General features: G+C 43.9%; 4 non-coding genes across 4 annotated transcripts; all 4 read left to right on the top strand.

Moving 5' to 3' along the window:
* Positions 1-107, top strand: LOC138565329 (U6 spliceosomal RNA). The gene has a single exon (XR_011301219.1). It is a non-coding gene; the product is annotated as a U6 spliceosomal RNA (small nuclear RNA).
* A 2,411-nt stretch (positions 108-2,518) lies between these two features.
* On the top strand, positions 2,519-2,625 carry LOC138565328 (U6 spliceosomal RNA). Its single transcript, XR_011301218.1, has one exon. It is a non-coding gene; the product is annotated as a U6 spliceosomal RNA (small nuclear RNA).
* Positions 2,626-7,959: 5,334 nt separating this feature from the next.
* On the top strand, positions 7,960-8,066 carry LOC138565327 (U6 spliceosomal RNA). Its single transcript, XR_011301217.1, has one exon. It is a non-coding gene; the product is annotated as a U6 spliceosomal RNA (small nuclear RNA).
* A 2,412-nt stretch (positions 8,067-10,478) lies between these two features.
* LOC138565326 (U6 spliceosomal RNA) lies at positions 10,479-10,585 on the top strand. Its single transcript, XR_011301216.1, has one exon. It is a non-coding gene; the product is annotated as a U6 spliceosomal RNA (small nuclear RNA).
* Positions 10,586-11,085: the final 500 nt, after the last annotated feature.

Raw genomic sequence — 11,085 nt, 5'->3', positions numbered from 1 at the left:
GCTTGCTTCTGCAACACATGTACTAATATTGGAATGATAATGGGAAATTTAAATCGGCCCCTGCTCTAAAGGATGACACGCACATTCGTAAAGCATTCACTATTTTTGGAACATGACTGGACAGAAACTTTCTTAATTTGCAAGTGTTGATTTTTTAATAGATCTTTCTTTATTGAAGATTGAAATTGTATGTTCATTCATATTACACGACAACACAATGCATTTTGCGCCAAATTCAACACTAATGCCTCAGGAGCCTTTTACTTGTGAGTCCTCTTGACTGAATGAACAGCCCCGTCCCCTTCAATTTCTTGACTTGTACTTTTACAAGTGGCACGCTTCTTTTGTTTTTTTTTATCCCATTCTACCAAACTCAGTATTATCACTTTCCCCCTTGTTGTGCACTCCAGCGTAAACTGCTTTAAGGTGCTATTTGCAAATATCGCTCTGAACTACAGCTTTACTTGCTTCTGGGCCTTAATCTTTAAATGGGGCTGAGCAGAGTACTCCGGGTTTGGCTGCTTTTAGTTGGTTGATTTCTTTTTTGATTTCTGTAACTTTCAAACAGTCCCATTGTGAAATACCATTGCCACAATGTGCTGCAGTGCATGAAAACCTAAAATTAATGGTAGGGAGAGGGAGAGGGGCTGGGGGGAAGAGAGAGTGCGGGAGGGTGGGAGGGAGCGAGGGAAGGAGACAGGGAGGAGAGAGAGAGAAAACAAAGAAAATATGGTATTTGGGGGCTATGTATTTGCATGGAAAAGATTTTAGCCTTTTAATCAAGTGGAAAGGGGCTCTGTGGTTGGTATCTCAGCCTGTTGATGCTTTGTTGAGTTGCTTGGAACATGCAAGGAAGGAGACCTGAAGCACTCCCGACCAGGTTGCATGTCTCCAAGTTACTGAAATCCAACAGACCTCCTCCCTGTGCCACAAACTTCTGGGCACTGAGCTCTGCAGTTGTTCCCCACAGGTCGCCAAGTGTCCCAGATTTACTTTCTCAGAGTTGCTAGTTACTGCTACCCCACCTCGACCACTATATTTTCCCCAGATACTTGCTACTGTGGAGTAAGCAGGGCTAAGAGAGAGGGAGAGGGGGTGTGCCTATGCAAATCATCTGCCAGTATGCTTCCTGGGAGGTCATTCCATCTCACCATCTGACACCTGGGCAGCGGCAGGTAATTTGGAGAACAGACATATTCGGACAGGCCACAGAGCAAAAGCTGGGCCGTTGATTGAGGATCCCTTTAGCCATGTCTCCCTAAGTTACTGAGGTCCAGAAAAATTCCACCCTCAGCTCTTATAGAGAGGTCCTTGGCCGATCGTGGCCGATCAGGGTCGGGGGTGGGGGGACTGCACACTGCCTCACCTTTTCACTGCTTTCTACAGCGGTAATGCTTTTGCAGAAGGGGCCTGTACAAGTGATTTTGTCTGCGCTGTGGGAAAGTGACATTTATCCACTGACATTAACCAAATTACTTGCGCTGTTCAACGCACATACATGCATAGAAATCATGTTATGTTTTTTGGGGAAGGTCTAGAGGGTCCTGCTGATGATTTATTAAGCTGTCTGCTACTCTTGCTTTTACATAGTCTTCCCTGCCCAGGCATGTTTAAGGCATACTGCATGTCCCTCCATTACAATGAAAACTCTGTTGAAAGCACAGAGGTACATAGGAATGGATCTGTTAAGAAATGAGACAAAAAGCCTGGAAAATGTAGAAACAGGTAGTATTTGGACTTAGCACATTTGACTGTGAGTTAGTTTATTGTATCAGTTGACCCACTGACCCCCTTACCTTTTGTGTAATACTTTTGCTCTCAGTGGGGTTGCCCAAAGTTCCCTTCTTAAAGCGGCTTTCTTATAAAAAAATCCTAGACCTGCTTTTTGTGGCACACATGCCTCATATCCCGTTGCAGTTGATAAAGTCACATCATCTCCCACCAGTACAAGCTGTAAAAGATTTCCAGGGCTTATCCAAGCAAACTAGACATGGGTCGAAGGTTGAGCAATCCTTAAATCAGCAGCAAAGTTAAAATTGAAATCAGCCTCAGAATCCTTTATAGGATGGTCCAACATCTGTTGCTTACAGGGCTCAATCGGACAGCCTCTGGTGCTGACTCCTTAAGCCACCTCCTGTTTTTGCCTTGTCCTTGATACAGCCATGGGCCCACATACACTCAGAGGTACCGAGTTTTTCTCATGTCTATTGGGTCTATTGTGATGCTCTCAGGCTTGTATGACCCAGCCATTGTGATGGGGAGGGGGTTTTCATTTTGCAAGCACCCTGGACCATTAATCTTTATATCTTTAAATATAATTGGCATTAAACTAAAACCCTTTAGGGCCAGATCAATACAGCAGCAAAGAATGCTTATTCGTTGTTGTTTGCCTCTTCATTTCATACCACCCGATATCTAAATGGTGTTTGGACTTTCTGCCCTCTGAAATAAGGACATTTGGTATGGCAAACCTTTGACCAGAGGTCCTAATCAATGGTTTGATTGACTCTCCCTTTGCGCTTGCTTCTGCAACACATGTACTAATATTGGAATGATAATGGGAAATTTAAATCGGCCCCTGCTCTAAAGGATGACACGCACATTCGTAAAGCATTCACTATTTTTGGAACATGACTGGACAGAAACTTTCTTAATTTGCAAGTGTTGATTTTTTAATAGATCTTTCTTTATTGAAGATTGAAATTGTATGTTCATTCATATTACACGACAACACAATGCATTTTGCGCCAAATTCAACACTAATGCCTCAGGAGCCTTTTACTTGTGAGTCCTCTTGACTGAATGAACAGCCCCGTCCCCTTCAATTTCTTGACTTGTACTTTTACAAGTGGCACGCTTCTTTTGTTTTTTTTTATCCCATTCTACCAAACTCAGTATTATCACTTTCCCCCTTGTTGTGCACTCCAGCGTAAACTGCTTTAAGGTGCTATTTGCAAATATCGCTCTGAACTACAGCTTTACTTGCTTCTGGGCCTTAATCTTTAAATGGGGCTGAGCAGAGTACTCCGGGTTTGGCTGCTTTTAGTTGGTTGATTTCTTTTTTGATTTCTGTAACTTTCAAACAGTCCCATTGTGAAATACCATTGCCACAATGTGCTGCAGTGCATGAAAACTTAAAATTAATGGTAGGGAGAGGGAGAGGGGCTGGGGGGAAGAGAGAGTGCGGGAGGGTGGGAGGGAGCGAGGGAAGGAGACAGGGAGGAGAGAGAGAGAAAACAAAGAAAATATGGTATTTGGGGGCTATGTATTTGCATGGAAAAGATTTTAGCCTTTTAATCAAGTGGAAAGGGGCTCTGTGGTTGGTATCTCAGCCTGTTGATGCTTTGTTGAGTTGCTTGGAACATGCAAGGAAGGAGACCTGAAGCACTCCCGACCAGGTTGCATGTCTCCAAGTTACTGAAATCCAACAGACCTCCTCCCTGTGCCACAAACTTCTGGGCACTGAGCTCTGCAGTTGTTCCCCACAGGTCGCCAAGTGTCCCAGATTTACTTTCTCAGAGTTGCTAGTTACTGCTACCCCACCTCGACCACTATATTTTCCCCAGATACTTGCTACTGTGGAGTAAGCAGGGCTAAGAGAGAGGGAGAGGGGGTGTGCCTATGCAAATCATCTGCCAGTATGCTTCCTGGGAGGTCATTCCATCTCACCATCTGACACCTGGGCAGCGGCAGGTAATTTGGAGAACAGACATATTCGGACAGGCCACAGAGCAAAAGCTGGGCCGTTGATTGAGGATCCCTTTAGCCATGTCTCCCTAAGTTACTGAGGTCCAGAAAAATTCCACCCTCAGCTCTTATAGAGAGGTCCTTGGCCGATCGTGGCCGATCAGGGTCGGGGGTGGGGGGACTGCACACTGCCTCACCTTTTCACTGCTTTCTACAGCGGTAATGCTTTTGCAGAAGGGGCCTGTACAAGTGATTTTGTCTGCGCTGTGGGAAAGTGACATTTATCCACTGACATTAACCAAATTACTTGCGCTGTTCAACGCACATACATGCATAGAAATCATGTTATGTTTTTTGGGGAAGGTCTAGAGGGTCCTGCTGATGATTTATTAAGCTGTCTGCTACTCTTGCTTTTACATAGTCTTCCCTGCCCAGGCATGTTTAAGGCATACTGCATGTCCCTCCATTACAATGAAAACTCTGTTGAAAGCACAGAGGTACATAGGAATGGATCTGTTAAGAACTGAAACAAAAAGCCTGGAAAAATGTCGAAACGCGTAGGATTTGGACTTACAATTAACTGACTCACATTCAGATGTGCTATCCCTTGCCCCCCTGACCCCCTTTCCTTTTGTGTAATCCTTTTGTTCTCAGTAGGGTTTTCCAAAGTGGCTTTCAAATAAAAGATCATAGACCTGCATTTTGTGGCACACATGCCTCATATCCCGTTGCTCTTGATAAACTCACATCATCTCCCACCAATACAAGCTGTAAAAGATTTTCAGGGCTTAGCCAAGCAAACTAGACGCGGGTCGAAGGTTGAGCAATCCTTTAATCAGCAGCAAAGTTAACATTGAAATAAGCCTCAGAATCTCTTAAAGGATGGTCCAACATCTGTTGCTGGCAGTGCGCAATGGGGCAGCCTGGGTCCTGACACCTTAAGCCATCTCCTATTCTTGCCTTGTCCTTGATCCAGCCATGGGCCCACATGCACTCAGAGGTACAGAGTGTTTCTCATGTCTCTGGGTCTGCTGTGATGCTCTCACTCTTGCATCACCCAGCCATCGTGATGGGGAGAGGGGTGTCGATTTGCAAGCACCGTTGAGCATGAATCTTTTTATCTTTAAATATAATTGGCATTAAACCAAACCCTTTAGGACCAGATCAATAAAGCAGCAAAGAATGCTGATGTATTGCTGTTTGCCGCTTAATTCCATACCATCCGACATCTAAATGGTGTTTGGTCAAACGTTTGCCATATCAAATGTCCTTATGTTAAAGAGCAGAAAGTCCAGAGGTCCTAATCAATGGTTTGGTTGGCTCTCCCTTTGCGCTTGCCTTAAGGCGTCAGCCCGATTGCGCCCTGCAAGCAACCAGTGTTGGCCCATCCTTTAAGAGATTCTGAAGCTGATTTCAATGTTATTTTTGCTGCTGATTTAAGGATTGCTCAACCTTCGGCCCACGTCTAATTTCCTTGGCTATGCCCTTGACATCTTTTACAGCTTGTATTGGTGGGAGATGATGTGAGTTTATCAAGAGCAACGGGATATGAGGCATGTGGGCCATAAAAAACATGTCTAGGATCTTTTTTTATAAGAAAGTCTCTTTAAGTAGGGAACTTTGGACAACACTGCTGAGAGCAAAAGGATTACACAAAAGGTAAGCGGGTCAGTGGGTCAAGGGATAGCACATCTGACTGTGAGTCCGTTTATTGTAAGTCCAAATCCTACCTGTTTCAACATTTTTCCAGGCTTTTGGTTTCATTTCTTAACAGATCCATTCCTATGTACCTCAGCAAAACATGTACTAATATTGGAATGAAAATGGGAAAATAGAATTGGCCCCTGCTTCAAAGGATGACACGCACATTCGTAAAGCATTCACTATTTTTGGCACACGACAGGACAGAAACTTTCTTAATCTGCAAGTATTTATTTTTTAATACATCTTTTTTTAATGAAGATTGAAATTGTATTTTCATACATAATACACGACAACACAATACATTTTGGGCCAAATTCAACACTAATGCCTCGGGAGACTTTTACTTGTGAGTCCTATTGACTGAATGAACAGCCCCATCTCCTTCAATTTCTTGACTTGTACTTTTAGAAGTGGCACGCTGCTTTTGTTTTTTATCCCATTCTACCAAACTCAGTATTATCACTTTTCCTCTTGTTGTGCACTCCAGCGTCAACTGCTTTAAGGAGCTATTTGCAAACATCGCTCTGAACTACAGCTTTACTTGCTTCTAGGCCTTAATCTTTAATTGTGGCTTAGCAGTGTACTCCGGATTTGGCTGCTTTTAGTTGGTTAATTCTTTTTTTATTTCTGTAACTTTCAAACAGTCCCATTGTGAAATACCATTGTCACAATGTGCTGCAGTGCAGGAAAACTTAAAATGAATGGTAGGGAGGGGGGGGTTATGGGGGAGGGAGGGAGGAGAGAGAGACAGAGAGAGAGAAAACAAAGAAAATATGGTTTTCGGTGGCTATGTGTTTGCATGGAAAAGATTTTAGGCTTTTAATCATGTGGAAAGGGGCTCTGTGGCTGGCATGGCAGCCTGTTGATGCTTTGTTGAGTTGCTTGGAACATGCAAGGAAGGAGACCTGAAGCACTCCCGACCAGGTCGCATGTCTCCAAGTTACTGAAATCCCACAGACCTTCTCCCCGTGCCACAAAGTTCTGGGAGATGAGCTCTGCAGTTGTTCCCCACAAGTCGCCAAGCTCCCCAGATTTACTTTCTCAGAGTTGCTAGTTACTGCTACCCTACCTCGACCACTATATTTTGCCCAGATACTTGCTACTGTGGAGTAAGCAGGGGTAAGAAAGAGAGCGAGGGGGTTTGCCTATGCAAATCATCTGCCAGGATCCTACCTGGGAGGTCATTCCATCTCACCAGCTGACACCTGGGCAGCGGCAGGTAATTTGGAGAACAGATATATACGGACAGGCCACAAAGCAAAGGCTGAGCTGTTGATTGAGGATCCCTTTTGCCATGTCTCCCTAAGTTACAGAGGTCCAGAAAATTCCACCCTCAGCTCTCATAGAGAGGTCCTTGGCCGATCGTGGCCGATCAGAGGAGGGAAGTGTCGGAGGTGACTGCACACTGCCTCACCTTCACTGCTTTCTACAGTGGTAATGCTTTTGCAGAAGGGGCCTGTACAAGTGATTTTGTTCTGCGCTGTGGGAAAGTGACATTTATCCACTGACATTAACCAAACTACTTGCGCTGTTCAACGCACATGCATGCAGAGAAATAATGTTATGTTTTTTGGGGAAGGTCTAGAGGGTCCTGCTGATGATTCTTTTAAGCTGTCTGCTACTCTTGCTTTTACATAGAGTCTTCCCTGCCCAGGAATGTTTAAGGTATACTGTATGTCCCTCCCTTACAATGAAAACTCTGTTGAAAGCACAGAGGTACATAGGAATGGATCTGTTAAGAAATGAGACAAAAAGCCTGGAAAATGTAGAAACAGGTAGTATTTGGACTTAGCACATTTGACTGTGAGTTAGTTTATTGTATCAGTTGACCCACTGACCCCCTTACCTTTTGTGTAATACTTTTGCTCTCAGTGGGGTTGCCCAAAGTTCCCTTCTTAAAGCGGCTTTCTTATAAAAAAATCCTAGACCTGCTTTTTGTGGCACACATGCCTCATATCCCGTTGCAGTTGATAAAGTCACATCATCTCCCACCAGTACAAGCTGTAAAAGATTTCCAGGGCTTATCCAAGCAAACTAGACGTGGGTCGAAGGTTGAGCAATCCTTAAATCAGCAGCAAAGTTAAAATTGAAATCAGCCTCAGAATCCTTTATAGGATGGTCCAACATCTGTTGCTTACAGGGCTCAATCGGACAGCCTCTGGTGCTGACTCCTTAAGCCACCTCCTGTTTTTGCCTTGTCCTTGATACAGCCATGGGCCCACATACACTCAGAGGTACCGAGTTTTTCTCATGTCTATTGGGTCTATTGTGATGCTCTCAGGCTTGTATGACCCAGCCATTGTGATGGGGAGGGGGTTTTCATTTTGCAAGCACCCTGGACCATTAATCTTTATATCTTTAAATATAATTGGCATTAAACTAAAACCCTTTAGGGCCAGATCAATACAGCAGCAAAGAATGCTTATTCGTTGTTGTTTGCCTCTTCATTTCATACCACCCGATATCTAAATGGTGTTTGGACTTTCTGCCCTCTGAAATAAGGACATTTGGTATGGCAAACCTTTGACCAGAGGTCCTAATCAATGGTTTGATTGACTCTCCCTTTGCGCTTGCTTCTGCAACACATGTACTAATATTGGAATGATAATGGGAAATTTAAATCGGCCCCTGCTCTAAAGGATGACACGCACATTCGTAAAGCATTCACTATTTTTGGAACATGACTGGACAGAAACTTTCTTAATTTGCAAGTGTTGATTTTTTAATAGATCTTTCTTTATTGAAGATTGAAATTGTATGTTCATTCATATTACACGACAACACAATGCATTTTGCGCCAAATTCAACACTAATGCCTCAGGAGCCTTTTACTTGTGAGTCCTCTTGACTGAATGAACAGCCCCGTCCCCTTCAATTTCTTGACTTGTACTTTTACAAGTGGCACGCTTCTTTTGTTTTTTTTTATCCCATTCTACCAAACTCAGTATTATCACTTTCCCCCTTGTTGTGCACTCCAGCGTAAACTGCTTTAAGGTGCTATTTGCAAATATCGCTCTGAACTACAGCTTTACTTGCTTCTGGGCCTTAATCTTTAAATGGGGCTGAGCAGAGTACTCCGGGTTTGGCTGCTTTTAGTTGGTTGATTTCTTTTTTGATTTCTGTAACTTTCAAACAGTCCCATTGTGAAATACCATTGCCACAATGTGCTGCAGTGCATGAAAACCTAAAATTAATGGTAGGGAGAGGGAGAGGGGCTGGGGGGAAGAGAGAGTGCGGGAGGGTGGGAGGGAGCGAGGGAAGGAGACAGGGAGGAGAGAGAGAGAAAACAAAGAAAATATGGTATTTGGGGGCTATGTATTTGCATGGAAAAGATTTTAGCCTTTTAATCAAGTGGAAAGGGGCTCTGTGGTTGGTATCTCAGCCTGTTGATGCTTTGTTGAGTTGCTTGGAACATGCAAGGAAGGAGACCTGAAGCACTCCCGACCAGGTTGCATGTCTCCAAGTTACTGAAATCCAACAGACCTCCTCCCTGTGCCACAAACTTCTGGGCACTGAGCTCTGCAGTTGTTCCCCACAGGTCGCCAAGTGTCCCAGATTTACTTTCTCAGAGTTGCTAGTTACTGCTACCCCACCTCGACCACTATATTTTCCCCAGATACTTGCTACTGTGGAGTAAGCAGGGCTAAGAGAGAGGGAGAGGGGGTGTGCCTATGCAAATCATCTGCCAGTATGCTTCCTGGGAGGTCATTCCATCTCACCATCTGACACCTGGGCAGCGGCAGGTAATTTGGAGAACAGACATATTCGGACAGGCCACAGAGCAAAAGCTGGGCCGTTGATTGAGGATCCCTTTAGCCATGTCTCCCTAAGTTACTGAGGTCCAGAAAAATTCCACCCTCAGCTCTTATAGAGAGGTCCTTGGCCGATCGTGGCCGATCAGGGTCGGGGGTGGGGGGACTGCACACTGCCTCACCTTTTCACTGCTTTCTACAGCGGTAATGCTTTTGCAGAAGGGGCCTGTACAAGTGATTTTGTCTGCGCTGTGGGAAAGTGACATTTATCCACTGACATTAACCAAATTACTTGCGCTGTTCAACGCACATACATGCATAGAAATCATGTTATGTTTTTTGGGGAAGGTCTAGAGGGTCCTGCTGATGATTTATTAAGCTGTCTGCTACTCTTGCTTTTACATAGTCTTCCCTGCCCAGGCATGTTTAAGGCATACTGCATGTCCCTCCATTACAATGAAAACTCTGTTGAAAGCACAGAGGTACATAGGAATGGATCTGTTAAGAAATGAGACAAAAAGCCTGGAAAATGTAGAAACAGGTAGTATTTGGACTTAGCACATTTGACTGTGAGTTAGTTTATTGTATCAGTTGACCCACTGACCCCCTTACCTTTTGTGTAATACTTTTGCTCTCAGTGGGGTTGCCCAAAGTTCCCTTCTTAAAGCGGCTTTCTTATAAAAAAATCCTAGACCTGCTTTTTGTGGCACACATGCCTCATATCCCGTTGCAGTTGATAAAGTCACATCATCTCCCACCAGTACAAGCTGTAAAAGATTTCCAGGGCTTATCCAAGCAAACTAGACGTGGGTCGAAGGTTGAGCAATCCTTAAATCAGCAGCAAAGTTAAAATTGAAATCAAGCCTCAGAATCCTTTATAGGATGGTCCAACATCTGTTGCTTACAGGGCTCAATCGGACAGCCTCTGGTGCTGACTCCTTAAGCCACCTCCTGTTTTTGCCTTGTCCTTGATACAGCCATGGGCCCACATACACTCAGAGGTACCGAGTTTTTCTCATGTCTATTGGGTCTATTGTGATGCTCTCAGGCTTGTATGACCCAGCCATTGTGATGGGGAGGGGGTTTTCATTTTGCAAGCACCCTGGACCATTAATCTTTATATCTTTAAATATAATTGGCATTAAACTAAAACCCTTTAGGGCCAGATCAATACAGCAGCAAAGAATGCTTATTCGTTGTTGTTTGCCTCTTCATTTCATACCACCCGATATCTAAATGGTGTTTGGACTTTCTGCCCTCTGAAATAAGGACATTTGGTATGGCAAACCTTTGACCAGAGGTCCTAATCAATGGTTTGATTGACTCTCCCTTTGCGCTTGCTTCTGCAACACATGTACTAATATTGGAATGATAATGGGAAATTTAAATCGGCCCCTGCTCTAAAGGATGACACGCACATTCGTAAAGCATTCACTATTTTTGGAACATGACTGGACAGAAACTTTCTTAATTTGCAAGTGTTGATTTTTTAATAGATCTTTCTTTATTGAAGATTGAAATTGTATGTTCATTCATATTACACGACAACACAATGCATTTTGCGCCAAATTCAACACTAATGCCTCAGGAGCCTTTTACTTGTGAGTCCTCTTGACTGAATGAACAGCCCCGTCCCCTTCAATTTCTTGACTTGTACTTTTACAAGTGGCACGCTTCTTTTGTTTTTTTTTTATCCCATTCTACCAAACTCAGTATTATCACTTTCCCCCTTGTTGTGCACTCCAGCGTAAACTGCTTTAAGGTGCTATTTGCAAATATCGCTCTGAACTACAGCTTTACTTGCTTCTGGGCCTTAATCTTTAAATGGGGCTGAGCAGAGTACTCCGGGTTTGGCTGCTTTTAGTTGGTTGATTTCTTTTTTGATTTCTGTAACTTTCAAACAGTCCCATTGTGAAATACCATTGCCACAATGTGCTGCAGT

Source organism: Ambystoma mexicanum, chromosome 1q, assembly GCF_040938575.1.
Source record: "Ambystoma mexicanum isolate Mex_15411 chromosome 1q, UKY_AmexF1_1, whole genome shotgun sequence".
Lineage (NCBI taxonomy): Eukaryota > Metazoa > Chordata > Amphibia > Caudata > Ambystomatidae > Ambystoma > Ambystoma mexicanum.
Note: the sequence above shows the minus strand (reverse complement) of the source record. Positions and strands in the feature narration are given on the sequence as shown.